This window comes from Stegostoma tigrinum, chromosome 7, assembly GCF_030684315.1.
Source record: "Stegostoma tigrinum isolate sSteTig4 chromosome 7, sSteTig4.hap1, whole genome shotgun sequence".
Lineage (NCBI taxonomy): Eukaryota > Metazoa > Chordata > Chondrichthyes > Orectolobiformes > Stegostomatidae > Stegostoma > Stegostoma tigrinum.
In genome coordinates, this window is record NC_081360.1 from 2,845,858 (window position 1) to 2,867,064 (window position 21,207).

The window sequence follows — 21,207 nt, forward strand, 5'->3', positions numbered from 1 at the left end:
TCACAACAATGGATCAGAACCTGAGAATGATAGACTGCAATGTTTCTACAGTTGACAGCAGTTTATCCTCGGGTTTTTTGTATCTTTTCTGGAATTGGTTAAAATTACTGTGGAGGATATTAGGTGTGCTGATGATTATTCAGGCGGGTTACTATCCCGTCCTCACTATTGTTGGTGTTCCTGGTAAGTCTCTCTAATTTTGTCCATTCATTCATTCCATGTTGAACTTCATTGTTATTTCAGTCATCTTCATTTGTCAAAGACAGAAATTATTGGCTTAATTTTCAGTTACAAACTCCATTCATTAACCCCTCCCTCTCAAACATATGAGAACAGTACTGTTCACAGCCTTGAGGAAGCTTTTGGCCCTGAACTGACTTATGTTTCTATCTTCTCTCCATCACCAAACCTGTCCACTACCAGCTCCTTAATATCCTCAGTCTCCAAATTTTCTTAAGAGTTGTCACTGAATAAACCATCATCTACATCTGAGTAAAATACAGACTTTACTGTTCCATCTTTCTTGTGGTCAATCTTCCTGGGTTACAAAAATTTTGAACACTAACTTGTTCCTGTCTCAAATTATTTCATGATAGGATACCACATCAGAGTGATAATTTCGCTGAACAGGTAATTCAGAGACACCGGTTATTACACTAAAGACACTGTCTCAAATACTGCCACATCTGATAGCAGAACTTAAATTCAAATGTTAAGATTAGAATAAAAGTAAGTTTCACTAATGGCAGCCATAACAGCAGCAAGATTTTTTTTTCAAAGGCCTAGCTGTTTTACTGATAACCTTCAGTAAAGAAATCTTTCATTAGTTCTCAGGATGTCTCACTGGACCCGAAACGTTATCTCTGACTTTTCTTCACAAATGCTGCTGAGCTTTTCCAGCAACTTCTGTTTTTGTTTCTGGTTTATACCATCCACAGTTATTTCAGTTTTTTAAATCTTACATTATTACCTGGTCTGGTTTAAGAGTGACTTCAGACCCTCAACAATGTGGTTAGCTCTATACTGCCTTGTGGATTAGCTTCACAGTCAGAGGCAATTAGTGATGGTCAACAAATTCTGCCCTTGCCAGTGATGTCAAAATCTCATGAAATAACAAATCAAACCAAAAAAGATGCTGGAAGTTTGAGCAGAAAGAAGCAAAGTTCTGGGGAAACTGAGCAGATTTGGCAGCCTCTGTTGAGAGAAAAACAGCATTAGCATTTCCAGTCTTCTCATCATTCATCGGAACTGAGGCAGCTGGGAAACAGTGTGATTTATGTTACTCACGCAGATGCTTCTTTTGACAGGAAAAAGGAGTGAGTTGAATAGAAGGAGAGAGAGATAGATAGTGGAAGAAAAAGCAAACAACAGGATTGTTGATGATCAGCTGGGATGGAAATAAAATGTGAGGGCAATCTGACATAGGGCCAATTACAACTTAGCAACATTGGATGAGGAGCACGAGTGTGTCATTAGACACGTTGACCCTGGTCCAGTAGGCATTAAGATCTAGTGGCTTATCTAGTTGTGGTCTCAGCTGCACTTTCCTATCTGCAGTTCATTGTGCTTGACTCACTTTTCTATCAAATATCTAGCGAACACAGCTTTGAATAAATGTAAACATACAGGCACCACAAACTTCTGGAGAAGAGAATTCCCTCTAAATGGCCCTTTCAGAAATTCTCCTTATCACTATTCTGATGAAGGTTGGACAGTCATTGTTTCCTATTCTAACCCCACTTCTCGTTTAGGCACAACAAATTTTAAACATAACCAGGTTGGTGAAACGGCCACTGACATAAGCATCAGATTGGAATAGGTTCAGCATTTCAGAGAAGTCAGGCAGATGTTTTAAATTTGCAAAAAATAACGAATCTGTTTCCAAAGCAAAGTTACTCAAGTTATGATGGAAAAAGGTAAATGACAAACAGTTTGGGCATTGAAAATATGCACATCAGTATTTATTTCTCTGTAAGTACTGAGACACACAGAAATGCACCCAATCAGACACACACACGCATTCTCCAGCGCACACACAAGCAGAGTCACACACACAGACGCACACATACACATGTCTGAAGGCAAGCAGGAAAAAAAATCTCTGCAGAATATCAGCCTGAAAGAGCTTTGTCCAACTAATAGCCAAATTCAAGGCAAGAGGGAAAATGAGTTTGTCCCGAATAGAATTCTGCTGCTGAAGTTATTCTGCTCCTGCAAGCTGCCAGCACTGGAGCTTCTTCCTGGAACATTTTGATTTTGCTGGATTCCCTCAACTTCAGACGGGGGTTGGGGGGGTTGCGAATTCCAAAGGAACCTCATCAGGAATCCTCCACATGATGAAGATGATTTATAGGTTTTCAAGTCTCATACGTCACTGTGAGGAGGAAGAAAGAGAGAGGGAGAAACAGGCCATTGCTTCTCAAGGAGGTTATACTTTCTCCTTCTCTGACCTGAAGCATACAAAATGTTAACTGACCACCAAACTGGACCATGTGAGGTGTCTTGAATATTGTCCACACTGTATGATTCCATTCCTGTTCCCTTCTCCATTTAGGAGCAATTTATAATTTGAAGGTATGTTCATATGTGACCTCGTAATTTTCATATAATAAAGTTAGGTCTTCATAGTATCTGTGTTAAAATGAACACACTGTTTTCTTAAAATAAAATCCTTTGTTCCAGTCTCCCATCCAACAGGAAATGTACATCAGCTATGAGCCTGATAGACTGTCATTCAGATCTTATACAGTTTAACATGAACATCTCTCGTTCTCAGGCCTGAAGTGTTATGACCTTATAAAGGTTTATAAAGTCATGAGTGACATGAATGCGGTGAATAACCAAAGCCATTTTCCGAGGGTCTAAAACTAGAAGGCGTAGATTTGAGATGGGAGGGGAAAGTTTTAAAAGAGACTGGAGGGTTTGGTTTTATCACACAGAGGCTGGTGCATGTATGGGTTGAGCTGGTGGAGAAAGTGATGGAGGTAGGTACAATTACGGCATTTAAAAGGGATCTGAAAGGGGATGAATGACAAAGTTTAAAAGTCATATGGTCCAAATGCTGGCAAATGGAAGTAGATCAGATTGCGATTTCTAGTTGGCATGTATGAGTTGGATGGAAGGGACTGTTTCCATACTGTTTGAGTCTATGACTTTCATGTCTGCATGCCAGAAACAACTAAATTGAAACGTCTTTGAAAAACTTCTAAAGCAATTGCATAGAGAGCGGTAGTAGGAACTGCTGATGCTGGAGAATCTGAGATAACACGGTGTAGAGCTGGATGAACACAGCAGGCCAAGCAGCATCAGAGGAGCAGGAAAGCTGATGTTTCGGGCCTAGACGCTTTTTCTGAAAAAGGGTCAACGCCCAAAACTTCAGCCTTCCTGCTTCTCTGATGCCACTTGGTCTGCTGTATTCATCCAACTCTACATCTTGTTATCTCAGATTCTCCACCATCTGCAGTTCCTAATATCTCCATCATACCTTAGATGTGGTTTCATCAATGCCCTGTTCAGATGCAGTAAAGTATTCTGACGATTATACCTGATAATCCTTGCATGAATCATCATCATTCCATATACTTTCCCACTCACTTGCTCTTTCTGCAGACTAATTTTATGTGGTTCTTGTACCAGAATACACAAGTCCTTTGGTATCACCAAGTTCTGTGATCTCTCTACATTAAAAAGGTCCTGATGTTTTATCCTTTTGTCACAACTCAAGCTTCCCATAACCCATGTTTACTATTTCTACCAAAGGTTTGTAAACTAAACTCCCCTGTATACATCCCATTGCAGATTCTATTCCTTCATTTGACATCTTATTGAATGACAATAACTTGGCGTATAAGCGAACTGAGTACCAATTCAATCAATCCCTCTTCCAAGTTATTAACATCGATTGTAAATCATTGATGACCTCACACTGATTCCTGAGGCACTCCACCAAGTTACAACACCAAGTTTCATTTAATCTCATGTATATTTTCTGATCATTAACCAGGGCTCTCCTGTTCCTATGTAGCAGCATAGAAAGGTTGCATGGCCTCGTCCTGTGCTGTATAATGTACTCAAAGGCCTGAATGCCTTCATTATATTGCTGTTTACATCCTTATAGGGATCATTGTAATGATCCTGAATGGGGTCTGCCTCTACCCCTGTAACAGTGTTGAGGGATTAAGTGAGAGAACAGCACATGTTTAGGAGCTGCAGTTGGCTATTTGATCCCTCAAGCTTACAGCATGATTCAGAATGTTGACTGTTGATGTGATTGTAAGTGAACACCATTTTCCTGTCTGTTCCCATTAGAACATCGATTCTCTTGTTCATCAAAGATCTTGAACTCAACCTTGCATGTTTTCAGTAACCCAGCCTTCACTGCTCCTTGGGAATGATAACACCACAGATAGCACAACCCAAAAGAGAAAGGTAAATCCTTACCTCAATCTGAAATGGGAAGGCCCTCATTCTCAAACCTATCAACACCCTTGTGAGACACAAGGACAGAACAAGTAGGGACAGATATAGACCATTCAGCCCCTCAAACCTGTCCGCATTTCCATTAACTCTCTTCAATCAAATACCTACCCAACTCAGCCTCACTAAACTCACTGGAAGACAATCCCTGACACCATAGGATCAAAAGATCATAAGATTCCTGACACCATACCTAATCATTCTTAATTTTAACTATTACCATCTCCAAAATATACTTCATTGGCTGAACACACCTGTTACGTGAACCTTGAACTAAGAAATGGAGTCTTACCGATGCCAATAATCTGCTGTTGACACTCCCAGCTTCAAATCCACATAAGCAAACCTTTGCCAAAGCCTCATTGCTTGTCTGCAAACTCACAACAAAATTGCATCCATCTGTCATTCCTGTGTACAGTGATCTTTCTTGTAACAGGATCTGACAATGCCTTTATTTTACTATCCTCAAGCATGACAACACATCTGTCCATGAAACATTCTGCAATCTCTGTCCATTAACGAAACCCCTGCTGGTTGTTCATTGTTAAACTAGTTTCCTCCATGTGTCTCTCAAACAATGATTTTCACAGCTACCACCATCCCCTTCCCCCCTCCCCTCAATCTCATGTGCACACATACCATGCACTCAATGCCCATTTCTCCAGGAAATTACTATAGAAAAGATCCCTAAGAATACACTCAATGCCATTGCCTTGCAATGGTGCAAGGAAACATAAATTTATTGGACCCCATTTCCTGTCACCCACAGTTATCCAGTGTGATTATAGTAACAAAAGCCTACAAATATTTGCTATGCTCTCCACACTGGGCAGATAGTCCAGTGAACTAAACATGACACATGTATAGTCTGCACATCTACCCATGCTGGGCTGTTACCTTTTTCCAGTTTCTGGTATCTGGGTTGTTTCTGTGAGGCAGAATCAGAATTTAATATAGCAAACAGCTTCAAATGATCTTGCAATGCCTTTCTTCAATGTTCTCATTCTTGTGATTAGACCTTGCAAGGTATCAGTTCTCCAATTAGTCCCACTCCACTGTATGCTTCTCCATATCTCCACAACATGTTCTCCGCTCATTGATTGTCTGTTTCTATCTTTAATATGAATATTTCTGTTGCTCCGTATCTTTCTCTGTCCTTGGTTTTTAGCTCCGTAATGTTTCAACGTGTGCATAATGAATATCAGAACCAATGAAATGGTGTGTGTCAGGCCAATGTTCATTTCCTAGTATGTCACAAGCGGAGCTCAATGTTAGACAGGGGGTTTCAGTGGCTCTAACACATGATATTGAAACTTGATCTGTGCCTGTACACTGGATACCTGACTTGTATCACAGGGGCTTCTGACTGACTCCTTTTATTGAAACATTATTGGAGGTGTTGGGGATTATTTGCCGGAGGTTATGCTGTGAGGTGCCTCAGACATTCAGGGGGACCTGAGGATTTGGTGACCCAACTCTGGACAGAGCATTGGACTGTATTTACAGCATCTGGGTCTATAACATGAACAACAAGTGGACTGGAAAGAGGGGAAGCTCTGAAAACACAAAGTAAGTGTATGTGGGGAAAGGGACCTGCTTTATCTCCCCCAGTTTTTCAAAGAATAGCTTTCCAAGCTGTACTTAACTTAGGAGCAGAGTACGTGGGGACCCTAACTGAATAACTGTTTGGTCACAGAGCGATGTTAACTCCTTTAACAAGACCTGTAGCTTCACAGCAGAGTGTGGATGGTGTTGTCAGTGGCTGTTCAGCTGATCCAGAAATTTTCTGCCAGGAACGGTCAACATATCCATCATCTGCCAGTATGTTGTCATCAATGTCTAAATTCAATGACAGGGGACAGATATAGTGATTGAGGTGAATAGAATGTTTTCTCCCTCAGCAGGCATCTTCCAGGTGTACCCTTGTTTTCCCAATATAGCAGGATTCCTGGCGGTACCCATGGCTCTGTGGGAGCCCATGTCAATGGGGAAAGGCGGAAGAACTGAATGAATTCTCAATCCATTAATATTTTAGTGTGATTATGCACAGTACATCCTGTTGGTGAATGCACACTCTCCTGGCAGCAGTCACAGCCTCGTCATTTAGAAACAGTCAGCCATTCCCATCACCTTGTGTCTCCATGTAGAAAGAAAGGATGGCCTCTTGGAATAAGGCCCCCCACTTGACACACCCTCCCCCTTACCACTCCCTACCACCAATCAACCACATCAAAATATCACGTGAGTATGAGAGCAATGGAACCATTGGGGACATCAGGGATCACCACCAGGGAGATGGAACAACACTTCTGATGTCTGAACTTTTTCCCTTCGAAAAGAATTGACGGGTTCACACTCAGTTGCAGTTATATTCCAACTGCCAAACTACAATCCATTGACTTTACCTATTAATATCCATTTGCAGACTCGCCACCTTCTCCTGATAATTTAGTTTTCTGGTTGCCTAAGTGTAAATGCCAAACTTAGTTATGGCAACTTTGTCTCAATCTGCCATTTCATCGATATAAATTGTAAATAATTGAGGGTCCAGCACTGGCTACTGTGTGATTCCACTAGTTACGAACTGTCAATCTGATCAATACTGATTCATCCTGAGTGTCTGTTTCGTATTTCAAAGTCTGTCCTCCTCCATTCCTGTGTAGCATATTCAATGGGCTCGATTCTCCTGGACGAGCATCTATCAGCACATCAGCACCACCAGTCTACTTAACATGATCACGGCTGATGTTATCTTGGGCTCAGTTCCACTGTCCTGCCTGCTCACCGTAACCCTTCATTTACTCAATATCCATGCATCCACTCAACTCTAGGGTAATGAATTTCACAGATCCACAATGCTTTGATAGGAGTAAGTTCTTCTCACCTCTGTTTTAAATCTGTTCTGCCTCATCCTAAACTATAATCCCTTGGTCTAGATTTCTAGAGGAAGTATCCACTCCACATCTACATTGTCATCATGTTTAGTGTCTTATATACCTCAATGAAATCCGCTCACATTCTTCTAAACTTCAGAGAAAATAGGCCTGAACTGCTCAATCTCTTCATAAGATAAATTCCTCTTTTCTGGAATGAATTTAGAAGATCTCTTCTGACTGTGTCCAATATGATTACATCCTTTCTCAAGTCATTGCACCAAAACTGTACACAGTACTCTAGTTATGGTATTGCTAATAGTTTACATAATTGCAGCAGCACTTCCCTAATTTTATACTCTATTCTTTACGAAATTAATGCCGAAGTTGCACTTGCCTTTACAATTACCAATTCTACCTGCATTCAAGCATTCTGTGATTCATCCAAGGAAATCCAAATCCCTCTGCATTTAAGCATTTTGAAGATTCCCTCCATTTAAATATAAAATTACCATTCTATTCCTCTGACCAAAATGGATAACTTCATGCTTTCCCATGTTAAATTTCACTTGTCAAATGTTGGCTCGTTCACCTTATCTATCTATATCGATTTGTAAAATTTTTATGTCTTCATTGCACTTCCTTTTCCACCTATGTTACTGTATTCTGAAAGTTCGGCTATGGTATTTTCTATCGTCTCATCCAAGTAATAATCTACATTGTAAATAATTGGACCTTGAGGACTCAACTCTATGGCATCCCAAACATTGCCAATCAGAAAATAACCCATGTATTCCATCTCACTGCATTTTGTTGGCCCACCAATCCTCTATTCAAGCTAATAAAGTACTCCTAACTAGATGTTGTGGTTTAATCTTTCATGTGGCTCAGTATTCAATGGTATCTGTAAGTCCTTATATGTTACACTTCCAGGATCCTCATTTTCCACCTTGCTTTTCACATTCTTAAAAATACTTGAGCAAATAATTCAAAAACGATGTATAAATGTAAATCAATGACTTAGGAAGGGAAGTGGCAAACTGTGGAGCATTTAACTTGTCATCCACATGAAGAATCTGAAAACCAGGTTTCACACTCTTTCTACATGGAGAAACGCAGATTAGGAAAGGTGATATTGGATATATCAAAAGCAATAATAACGTTGGAGAAAATGATAAAACATGTGTGAGTGGAAAATTATAATTGGCAATTTTTTTTGTATTTGTTTGAAGGTGTGTCTTGTAGGCGTGAACAATGACAAATGACAGGGAGTAGCATAGGTGGATATTCAGAGGATTATTTTAAGAACCGCCACAGTGACTTGGTAAATAAAATTTAACCAAAAGGTGCTGGTAGGAACAAAGGAAATGGAAATGTAAAAGTTAGGTTTACAGTTATTTAGAATGAATTGGAATATAGACATAAAGACGTCCTGCACCAATTGCATTGAGTGTTGGTGAGATTATACCTGGATTACTGCATACAGTTTTGATATCTCAATCTAAGAAAGAATATACTGACCATTGAGGATATGCAATGGACATTCTCCAGATTAGTCTTTCAGATGGCAAGATGACCTAATGAACAAACGTGGCCTGTGCACACTAGATTCTCAAAGGGTGAGAGCTGATCACAGTGAAACTTAGAAAATTCATACATGAGCATAGAGAAGTGCAAGCAGGCAAGATTCGCAAGAATCCAAAGATGTTCCATAAGTACGTCAAGTGGAACAGAATAACAAGGGAATAATTCGGACCAATTAGAAACAAGAGGGGCAATCTGTGTGTGAAGCTGGGGAATATAGATAGATTGTTACATGACTGTTTTGCATCTCTTTATATTCAGGAGAAGAAGGATGCAAATACAGAATTTGACAAGATGGACTGTGAATCTCTTGAGCAGATTGATAGAAGGTGCGAACAAGGATTGATAATTTTCGCTGGTATAAAATTAGACAAATTACCAGATCCAGATGAGTTGTATCTCAAGCTAGTAATGAAGAAAAGGGACAAAACGCCCTGACCCAGGGGAGGTGCCCGAGGACTAGAGAACAGTCAGTGAGGTTTCATTTTACAGGACGGATGGTGGAGATAGACTAAGAAGCTAGAGACCATCAAATATTAGATCAGTTTTTGGGAAACTATTGGGGAAAATAGGAAGGGAGAAAATTGTTTTCTGTTTAGAGGCAAAGTTTGATTTGGGATAGTCAAGATCACTTTATCAGAGGTAAGTCATGTCTAATGAAATTTATTGTCTTTTTTTAGGAAATCATTTATATAGTTTTTCAGCAAGGTCATTGACAAAGTCCCACATGGGAGACTGATAAATAAAGATCTCATTGTATCAAGAGTAACTTGGCAAATTATATCCAAAATTGTCTCAGTGTCAGGAGGCAGAGGGTATTGGTAGAAGGCTGTTTGTGTGACTGGAGACCAGTGCTTGGTGGTGTACCACAGGGATCAGTACTGTGTCCCTTATTCTTTGTGTGCTCTTAAAATGATGCTGATGTGAACATCGAGAGGGGATGGGGAGCATAATAAGTAAGTTTGTGTTTGACACAAAGATTGGTCAGGTGGTCAGCAGTGAGGAGGAAGGTGTCACATTGCAGGAAGAGAGATGGAATGGTCAGATTGGCAGATCATTGGCAGATGGAATTTAACCCTGCTAAATATGAGATGATGTACTTTGGAAGAAGGAAGAGTGGGAGAGTACTCAATGAATGTCAGTTAGAAAGCTCAGAGGGTGCTTCTCCACAAATCCCTGAATGTAAGGAGACAGGTTAATAGTCTAAGTAAGAAGGCATAGGGGACTGTAGGCATAGCCATTATTCATCAAGGCATAGATTATAAGAGCTTGTCAGGACTTTGCTTGCACTGGAGGGAGTGTAGAGGCGATTCAGCAGGGTGTTCCCTGGGATGAAGCAAATGAGCTATGGAGAGAAGCTGTATAAGTTTGGCTTGATTGCTTTGGAGCAGTGAAGGCTGAGGAGGAATGTAATTCTGAAGTATAAGAGTACGAGGGCATTGACAGAGTGAATAGGCAGCAGCTGCTCCTTTTAATCTAAGGACCAAGAACAAGGGAACACACTTTTAAAGTGAAGGGTTTGATGTTTAGGGAGGATATGAAGATTGTTTTTCACACAGAGAGTATGGGGTCTGAAATGCGCTTCCTCAGAAGGTAGTTGTTATGGGGTGTTTTTCTTTATTCATTCATGGGATGAGGGTGTCGCTGACTGAGCAGCATTCATTGCCCACCCCTAATTGCCCAGACAATAGGTCAGATTCAACCACATTGCTGTGGGTCTGGAGTCACATGTGGGCCAGATCAGGCAAGGATGGCAGTTTCCTTCCCTAAAGGACATAAATGAACCAGATGGGTTTTTCGTGACAATTGACAATGGATTCATGGTCATCAGTAGACCATTGAAAAATATTTGTCTGTAAAGGACTTATGGTCACTAATACTTTATCCTCTTCTGAACAAACCTCCATGGTCCTTGCAGGGCAGTGCCTTCTGAAGTTAGAATTCAATAGTGGGAATGGCGTTGGCACATCAATCCGTGTACAAAGACCCACAAATAGGCAACAGTAACATTGAAAAGGATCTGGATCACATTGTTCACCAGACACTGAAAGCAGTCAGGAAGATAAAGGTGTGTTCACCTTCATTTCAAGGGGGATTTAGGAACAGGAGTAAGTTTGTCTTACTACAGTTGTACAGGCCTTTGGTGGGACCTCACCTTGAACATTGTGCGATATTGTGTGCAGTTTTGATCTCCTTACCTGATAAAGGATAAATTTGACATTGAGGGAGTGAGCAAAGGATGACCAGACTCATCTCTGAGATGACAGGCTTGTTGTGTGAGCAGAGTTTTGGTCAACTGGGCCTGTATTCCATGAGGTTTAGGAAAGTGAGTGGAGATCACTGTGAAGCATACAAAACTCTGACAGAGTGAGGCAGACTGGAAACAAGGGATGATAATTCCACTGGCTGGGATTTCTAAAAGAAGAGGACATAGTGTTAGGTACAGGCTGGTGACCCTACATTGAGATGAAAATAAATATCTTCACTCATAGACTGGTGAACCTGGGAATTCTCTCTCACATGAGGCTGTGAAAGCTAAGGCACTAAATATAAATACGGATTTCCAGACATGAAAGGGATAGGTCAAGTGCAGGAGTATTGTGTGGAGATGGAGGATCAGTCATCATTATACTGAGAGTGGGGGAAACATTGGTGGACTGAATGGACTACTGCAGTTTATATTTAATATATTTAACATTCTGGCGCAGGATGGTGCAGATACCTGGAAACTGATATCCATTTCAAGCCCACCGATTCCCACAGCAACTGAGTACATACCTCCTCCCACCCACCTTCCTGCAAAAATGCCATCCCTTATTCCCAATTCCTTCGCCTTCGCCGCATCTGCACCCAGGATGAGGCATTCCATTCCTGAACATCTCAGATGGCCTCATTTTTCCAGGAACACAACATCCCCCCATTATTGGTTGAGAACGCCTTCGACCATGTCTCCCGTGTCTCCCGCAACTCATTCGTCACAATCCCTCCCTGCAATAACAACCAAAGTAGAATCCCCCTCATCCTCACGTACGACTCCACCAACTTTCAGATCCAACGCATCATCCTCTGCCACTTCCGCCATCTGCAATTCAACCCCACCACCAAAGACATTTTTCCCTCCCCACCCTTGCCTGCTTTCCAGAGGGACCACTCTCTCCTTGACTCCCTTGTCCACTCCAAACTCCACTCCAGCCCCACCACACCCGGCACTTTTTTCTGCAACAGCAGAAAGTGCTATACCTGACCCTACACCTCCCCCCTCACCCCCATCGCAGGTCCCAAGAAGACTTTCCACATCAAGCAGATGTTCACCTGCACAGCTGCTAATGTGGTATACTGTATCTGCTGTTCCCATTGTGGCCTCCTCTACATCGGGAAAACCAAGCGGAGGTTTCGGGACCGCTTTGCGGAACACCTATGCCCGGTACGCACTAAACAATTCCACCTCCCAGTCATGAACCATTCCAACTCCTCCTCCCATTCTTCAGATGACATGTCCATCCTGGGCCCCCTGCAGTACCACAACGATGCCACCCAAAGATTGCAGGAACAGCACCTCATATTTTGGTTGGGAACCCTGCAGCCCAATGATATCAATATGGGCTTCACAAGCTTCAAAATCTCCTTTCCCCCCACTGCATCCCAAAACCAGTCCAAATTGTGCCCGCCTCCCTAACCTGTCCTTCCTCCCACCTATCCTCTCCTCCTGTCTCAAGCCCCACCTTTATATCCTACCTATTAGCCTCATCCTGCCACCTTGACCTGCCCACCCTCTCTGGACTGACCTTTCCCCTCCCTAACTCCCCACCTACACTCACCTTTACTGGCTCCATCTCTGCCTCTTTGACCCGACTGTCTCCTCTCCACCTATCCTCTCCTCTATCCAACTTGTGTCTGCCTCCCCCTCTCTCTCTATTTATTTCATAACCCCATCCCCTCTCCCATTTCTGAAGAGGGGTCTAAGCCAGAAACACCAGCTTTCCTGCTCCTCTGATGCTTCTTGGCCCGCTGTGTTCATCCAGCTTTGCAACTTGTTATCTCGGATTCTCCAGCATCTGCAGTTCCTATTATCGCAGATACTATATCCTTGTCTTTTGCAATGATGTGCAGGGCTGTTCCATCATTTAAGGCAGGAATATTTATGGAGACCTCTCCTCCAGTGAGCATTTAATCGTACATTGCTACTTATGACTGGATGCAACAGAACTGTTGGTCTGTTGATCTTGGGATCATTTCACCATCTCTATCAGATATTTGTTCCGCTGTTTGAAATGCAAGCAATCAAGTGTGGTAGTTTAATAGGTTGTCATCTGTTTTGCTTCTGATCCTGCCGTGTTCACCCACAACCATAGGTCATATTGATGATGATGGTAGACTGAGGGATTATTCTGGGCAAAAAAGTTACAGATTGTGGTTGTTTATTAGCTGCTGTGGTCCACAGTACATTATGGATGCCCAGCTGGAGCTGCAATATCTGCAATACAATTCTGCTGCCTGTCCCCCAGTTCACACCGAGTCCCATTCACCCTTTACCCCTGTACTCAGTGAGATTCTGCGGTTTCTGATGTGGAAACACTTCTGTTTTAATGTTCTCATTCCTCTGATGGTGTTGCCATGCTGTCATGCCTCCAATTTGTCACTTTCCTCAAAACCCTTTAACACACTCATCTGAATCTTTTCCCTTCCAGTGGTGCTATTTTCTGAATTATAAGTGAAAGTGTTACCCTCTGTTTCTCTCCCTGACCATGATCAAGTGCTCTGTAGTGTCAGTGATGTTAGCTTTATGTAGTATAAAAACAAATGAATTTTTGCACTTTGCACTATTGTTCACTTCCTGGTGTATGGCACTGCATGTTGGACAAGGAGTTTGGACAGCTTTGATACTAATCTTTGAAACTGTTCAGAAACAGAAATTGTTGGAGTGAATGCAGAATTAATCTTTTGGGTCCATTGACCCTTCTTCAACCCTGTTTCTCCAACAATTTTTGGTTTTGTTTCAGATTTCCAGAATTCACAGTTCCCTCCTTCACTGAAAATGAGTTCTGTTCAATTCTGGAGAAACTCGACAAGTCTGGCTGCATCTGCAGAGACAGAGAAACAGAGTTAACATGTGAACTCCAGCGTGACCTTTCTTCAGATTTGAAAAGGTTTGGAAAATGGGATTTTTAATCCTTGAAACAGCTGGAACAGGGGTGACAAGAAACAGAGGCTGTGGAGGCCCAGTACAAAATACAAACAGGCTTTTAATTGTGGTGAAAGAAAAACCAATGTAAAATGGTGTAAGTTAATGTGTGAATTGGGAAATAGGTTCTCTCAATTGAGTACAAGATAAACAAGAGACAAACAAGACAAGGTCATAGGGAGATTGGGAGAATGTATGAAACATGGAGAATGGTCATAATGGGGTCAGGCTGTGAAGTTATGCAATTTAATATTAAGTCCTACAGGCTGTAAAGTACCAAAGTGTAAAATGAGGTGTCACTTGAGCTTGGGGTGTGCTTAGAGACAAAATTAAATTACAGAGGCTGGAATCCAAGGTAGACAAACAGGAAGATGGACAAACACAGCAGACCAAGCAGCATCTGAAGGAAAGGAGCAATCAACGTTTTGGGTATTACCTCTCTTCCCGACTGCCTCATTGGAACATTGCAGCAGCCCAGGACCGAAATGTTAGTATGAGAGCAAGATAATTGATTGAAATGGGAAGGAATGAGAAGGTCAAGGTTATTCCTACAGACAGAGTGGAAGTGTTCCTCAAAGCAGCCTCTGTTTGTTCTTAACAATGTAAAGGAGACTTCACTGGGAGAAGCAATGACAGGAGGCTGGATTGAAAAAATACAAGTGAAATGCTGCTTCACCTGAAGTGTGTGTTTGGGCCTTGGACAGTGAGGAGGGGAGAGGTGAAAGGGCCAGTGTTCCAGTTTCTGCAATTTCATGGGAAGGTGCCATGGAGAGTGGGGAAGTGTTCAGGGTGATGGAGGGTGTCACAGAGTGAGCGATCCCTGTGAAATGCTGATAGTGGATGGGAGGATAAGATGTATTTGTTGGCGTTGTCCTGCTTGAGATGATGGAGGGTCATTCTGTGAATGCAGATTCTCATGCAGTGGAAAGTGAGGACAAGGGGATCTCTATCATGCTTCTGGAAAGGAGGGGAAGTGGTGAGGACCGAAGTGATGGAGATGAGTTAGCCACAGCTCAAGGGCCTGCCCACCAGAGTTGGAGAGATTTCTCATTTGAGGGAAAATGAGGTCTTGTTGGAGGCTTTCCACCAGAATGTGTCATCATCGAGCAGAAATGACAGAGAGTGACAAAATGGGAGAATAGAGTCATTCTCAGCTAGTCATGTGTAGAGTGGAAGTGCCCCCTGAGTGATTGAGAAAAACCAGGCGTTGAATTGCAGAGTTTTGTCTTGTATCTTGTAACAGCTGCATGTGAAAAGAAATCGAGTGGAAGGATGTACAGGGGCAGACATTTAAGCAGATATTTCATAATATTCAGCAATGATTGATTCTGGTTAGAAAGAAGGACTTGATCAAGAAATAAAGCACGTATGGTTCACAAAGGCTGTCAAGGATACCATTCAATCACAAACTAAAGATTTGAAATTGGTGAGCACAACTGAGGGCCAGATTTGGGTGCTTATTTCAGGAATCAAAAGCAGGTGATATGAAGTGAAAAAACAAGGAAAAAAGTTTTATGAAAGTAAGTGGCAAGTAGATACAAACAAGCAGCAGGAGCGTTTCAACTGTACAAAACAGATCAAGGTGAGTGTGTGACCTCTGGAAGAAAGAGTGTCACAAATGTATACGTGGGACACATGGGAGATGTGATTGGAGGAATTGGTTACAGGAAACAGGCAGTTAATTTAAGATAACAGGTGTGAAGCTGGCTGAACACAGCAGGCCAAGCAGCAGCTCAGGGGCACAAAAGCTGACGTTTTGTGCCTAGACACTTCATCAGAGAGGATGAAATGTCAGGCCCGAAACGTCAGCTTTTGTGCTCCTGAGATGCTGCTTGGCCTGTTGTGTTCAGCCAGCTTTGTACTTTGTTATCTTGGATTCTCCAGCATCTGCAGTTCCCATTATCTCTGATAGGCAGATAATTTACACCAGTACTTCACATTGATCCTCACAGGCAACAACACTAAGTATTTCAATGATTTAAGCAAGATTGTAATAGGAGAATTGAATTGTCTGTGACAAAAGAAACAAGGTTTTTGACAAACAGATAGTACTGAGGGTAAACAAATCAGCAGCAACAGACACATAGTATAAAAGAAGTGGTTGCAGAGGGACTGGCAGCATTTTTTGTCATACTCCATTATTCTCTGGATTACAGGAGTGTTCCAATGCAACTGGATAACCTCCAATGGGGCACCAATATTCAAGAAGGGGCCAGAACCTGTAAGGCATTTAGCCCGACAATTATTACTGGGAATCAGCCAATACCTGTTATTAAGGAAGGAATTACAGAACATTTGGAAAAGCTGAATGCAATCAGAATCCTCATGATTTTGTGAAATTGAAATTATGTTTTACCCTGTAAAATCATGCAATTTTTTCTAGAGCTTCCGAGGAATAAAGGAAGCAGACTTGATAAAGGGGAACTAGCAGACAGTGTATTTGGCTTTCCAGAGGCTTTCCATAACATACTACAAAATAAAGATACTGACACAAGACAGAAACTCATAGTATGGCAGATCACGTATGAGCAAGGAATGAGGATTGGTAAAAATAAAGAAGAAGGACAGTCAGGAATAATAGGTCTCTATTAAGTCAAAAACATGTATCAACTGGAGTACCACAAATATCAGTCCTCTGGTATCAGTTATTAGAATCTATGTTGATGTCTTGAAGACAGTGATTGAGTGCAACATTTATCCGAGAATGCACATTGTAATAAGGCTGTAAAGAATCTGAAGGGGGATATGGTTCAGGCCAGTGAGTAGGCAAATAATTAGCAGAAGGAGGTTATTGCAAAAGAAAAGTATGAGGTCATGCATTTTGGCACTGAGAACCAAAAGCCAGACAATTATTTATACAGAGAGGGCTCAGAAATCAAAAGTGCAGTACAAAGGGATTGGGGTGCATGTTAGTGCAGCAAGTAACTAGGTTGGTTGATTTGACTGATTGCTGGGATGGAAGTGTTGACTTTTGAAGAATGTTTAAGATGGTTAGGCAGTTATTCATTATAGTTGAAATGAATAAGGGATGTTTTACTGACACATACAAGATACAGAGGGGGCTTGAGAAGGTCGATATTGAGAAAGTGTTTCCACACATGGAGGAGCCTCGAGCTCGAGGATGTAGATAAAGAGCAATGGACGTTGATTTAAAACTGAGATGCAAAGAAATTTCTTCACTCAGAAGGTAGTGAACGTCTGGAATCCCCTAACCCATAAAAGTTCAAAGGTGATGTAATATATTGTTCGAAGATGCCGTTCTAATTGGCTCCCAAACACATACTTGAAAAAAACTGCTGTAAAATGTGCCCGAGTGTTGTCTGGTCAATGACAGGATCTCAGGGGCTTGAGAAACCAGAAGTTCCTGTAACCTGAAACTCAGACACAATCAGATCAGACACGATCCATTGAATGATGGAGCAGGTTTGAAGGACTGCATGGCAGTGAAGAGGTGGTGATGGCCCAGAAGCATTATCAACTGACTGTTAGTTATGAAATTTAGTTAATGCTCAATGGATTTGAGTTTGAATCCCTCCATGGTAGGTGGTTGAATTCAGTAATAGAAAAAAAGTAAAATTAAGAATTCACTATGATAACGAAAATGTTACCAACTGTTTGAAAAACATATCTAGTTCACTAACGACCTTCAAGGAGGGAAATCTGCCATCCTCACCGACATGTGACTCCAGACCCATAACAGAGTGGTTCATTCTAAACTGCCCTCTGAATAGAGAGATGAGTTGGTCCAGAACTTAGTGTGATGGACTGCTAAACTGTTGTGTTCGACATGCATGTGCTCAAATCCCACTGCCATCGCTGCTTCAGTAAATGCTTGCTGTCTGCAGGCTTGTTAATATCAACGTGAGTCTATCCTTAGCAATTTATCTCACCAAAGACAGACTGGAGTTGACTGATCTGGTGTCAAATGCTTCTTCTGGAACAGCATGATGTTGTACTGATTAGCACTGCTACCTTACAGAGCCAGGAAGCCAGGTTGAATTACCTTTGGGCAACTCTCTGTAAGGAGTCTGCACATTCTTCCCCTCTTTGCATGTTTCCTCTGGGTGCTCCGGTTTCTTCCCACAGTGCAAAAATATGTAGGCTTGGTGGATTAACCTTGGTAGGTATGGAGTTACAAGTCTGGGTGAGCTGCTCTTTGGAGGGCATTGCCGACTCATTGGGCTGAATGGCCTGCTCCACTGTGTAGAGATTCTGTGAATTGTCTCACGGTGGATTTTAATTCCACGTGATTTGGAAAAAATATAACTTCCCCTTAGGTTTTATATACTGTAGGAATCGTTTGGAGCATTATCTACAGCATTCTATCAACAACATCATCCAGAAAACTCTGGAACTGCCATTCTCCAGAACATTCTACAACAGTGTGAGAGTGTTGCGTTGGCAACTGTGTCAGGGTATTGTGTAGGCAAGACAGAGAGAGGGATGGTGCTGCATGCAGTAATGAGAATAATGCAGCATGAGCCTCGCTCAGAGGTAGATACTATACCAGATGTGTGACGAAGAAGAGTGAATATGGTGACACTTATCCTGACAGAGCAGGGAAGGTTATTGACACTTATCCTGTATTGCTGGACATTTCTTCAGACTACAGATACTACACTGAATTGGTGGTGAGCTGAGACCATGCTTGGTGGGTTTGGTGGTATGACCTCCACTTGGAAGAAGCTGGTCCTCATCTGTATTAGCCCAGCCACCAGGACCTACGTGCCCCTATGGACAAATTATGCTGTAATTGCCCCCTTTCTGTAAGGCACACAGTAAATCATGTCGGGCAGCTCTGATTTGAGAAAGGTCAACCATGTGCCCATTGGTCTTTTAGAGATAGCACCAGCACCAAGGATAACCGAATATCCAGGGTATACTGGATGTTGGCGACTACTTCCAGCTATGTTAGGTGGGAGAATTTGGCTGGCATTGAATGAGAGGATTGCCAGTGGATGGTACATAAAGAGGTGATTTAATAAGATAGCTCGAGAATACTAACTCGGCCTCGTGCAGACAATCCCGCTGCCACACTCAATGGAAATGGCACTGAGACAAATCGCTGTTAGATTCAGCACAGCGAATTGTGCTGACCCCACTCCCAATTACAAAACTGCAGAAAAATCCTCATTCAAAACTCTCCATCATCTGAACTCACGTCAATATCCCATTCAGCTATCATTTCTGGAAATACTAGCCCATGTCGCAGGATGCTATCAAAATGCTTTCATTTTAGCTTTCAAAAACCTATGAACATGTCCTTCAATGGCATTGTCTCTCAAATTCCCCCTCTCTGCCTATATCCCAAGCCCTCCCATCTGTGGTAATTAAACTGATTCCCCCAACATCTTTCTCTGGCAGTGACTTTCACACCAACAGCATCCATTTTCATGGCACAGTGAAGATATGGAGCTATAAATGAATGGGAGCTGTCACTTCCAGCATGTGCTGCAAGTTTCCACATGCTGGGCAGTAATTCTAAAGATGTGTTACATGACAATAAACTGGTCAGCATAGCTCGACATGCTGGGAAGATATCTGCTCCAGGTTTACAGATCAGTTCACCGATGTTCACTGCACAGCTTCTCTTGCCGGACGGATATCTAGACAAGGGTTACAGATTAGCGTTCTGTTGTGATCTGTACAACTCCCCATGCTGGACAGATTATTGATTCCAAGTTTACCCATAAATGTAATTGTAGTCTGCACAGCTCCCCCTGAATCTCAGAAACCGAGTCCAGGTTTATAGAACAATGTGCTAGTGACGCCTGCACAAAGTCTGACTCTGGACAGATTGCCGTGCTGTATTGAGCAGTAAACTAGCCTGGTCTGCACAGTGCTCCATGCTGAACAAATATCTTATCTGGGTTTATGGTGATTGTCTAGGGGTATTATCAGTAGGCTGCTTACCAAAAGTCTCAGGTAATGCTCTGGGAGCCTGATTTTGAATCTTGCCATGGCAGATTGTGAAAAGTTGTTTTTATTAAAAATCTGGAATTAAAAGTCAAATGATGACCATGAATCCGTTGTCAATTTTCAGGAAAAATCTATCTAGCTCACTACTGTCATTTAGGGATCGAAACTGCCATCATCACCTGGTCTGGCCTACATGTGACTCCACACCCACAGCAATGTGATTGACTCTTAACTACCATCTGGGCAATTTGGGATGGGCAATGAATGCAGGCCCAGCCAGCAATGCCCACATCCTGTGTACAAAAAAAAGGTTTCTGGACTAGCTGTGTGAGAAAGAGCTTTTGATATAACTGACCATTTCAGCTGATCTGGCAGTGTCATTATTTTATGTTCTCATTCTTGTAATTGGATCCTACAAACTCTCACTCCCTTAATGTTGCAATGTGACCATGCACAGGGCATCATGCTGGTGAATACCCACTGTCGTGACAGCAGTCACAGCCTCTTCGTTCCAAAAGTAGTCAGCCATTTCCATTGTCTTTAGGTCTCTATATAGAAAGAAAGGATGACATCTTAGATAAAGACCGCTGCCTAGACATACAGTTCAAATCACTCTGCCCGTCACCATTTTCCACTGCCAAAAAATCAAAATATCTCATGTATGCTAAGAGCAATGATGCCACTGAGAACATCAAGGAGCAGACCATCAGGGAGATGGAGCAAGACTTCTGATGTCTGAGCAATACAGAGTGAACCCTCCAGTACACACTTTATTACTTAGTCCTGTAATCTGTCTCCATTTATGTGATATATTCTTCCTGAAAAATTTACAGGTTCATTGTTAATCACTTATCTTCCATCCTCTAAATTGCGGTCCATTGTATATCCATTTACAGATTCTCTATGTGCTCTTGATAATTTTTTTTCCTGCTTGTCATAGTGTAATTGACAATTCTAATTTGCATACATTTGTTCCATTTATCTAAATCATTAATATAGCTTGCAAGTAGTTGAGGGCCCAACTCTGGTCACTGTGTCACTGCAATCATTAAATTCTGTTAAACTGACAGAGGCTAATTTAACCAGGTAGACAGTATCTTCTGTATGAGGATTAGGCTTTGCCTCCATCAAGACTGTGTACTGGGTGCTCCTACAGATACTGTTAGGCACAGA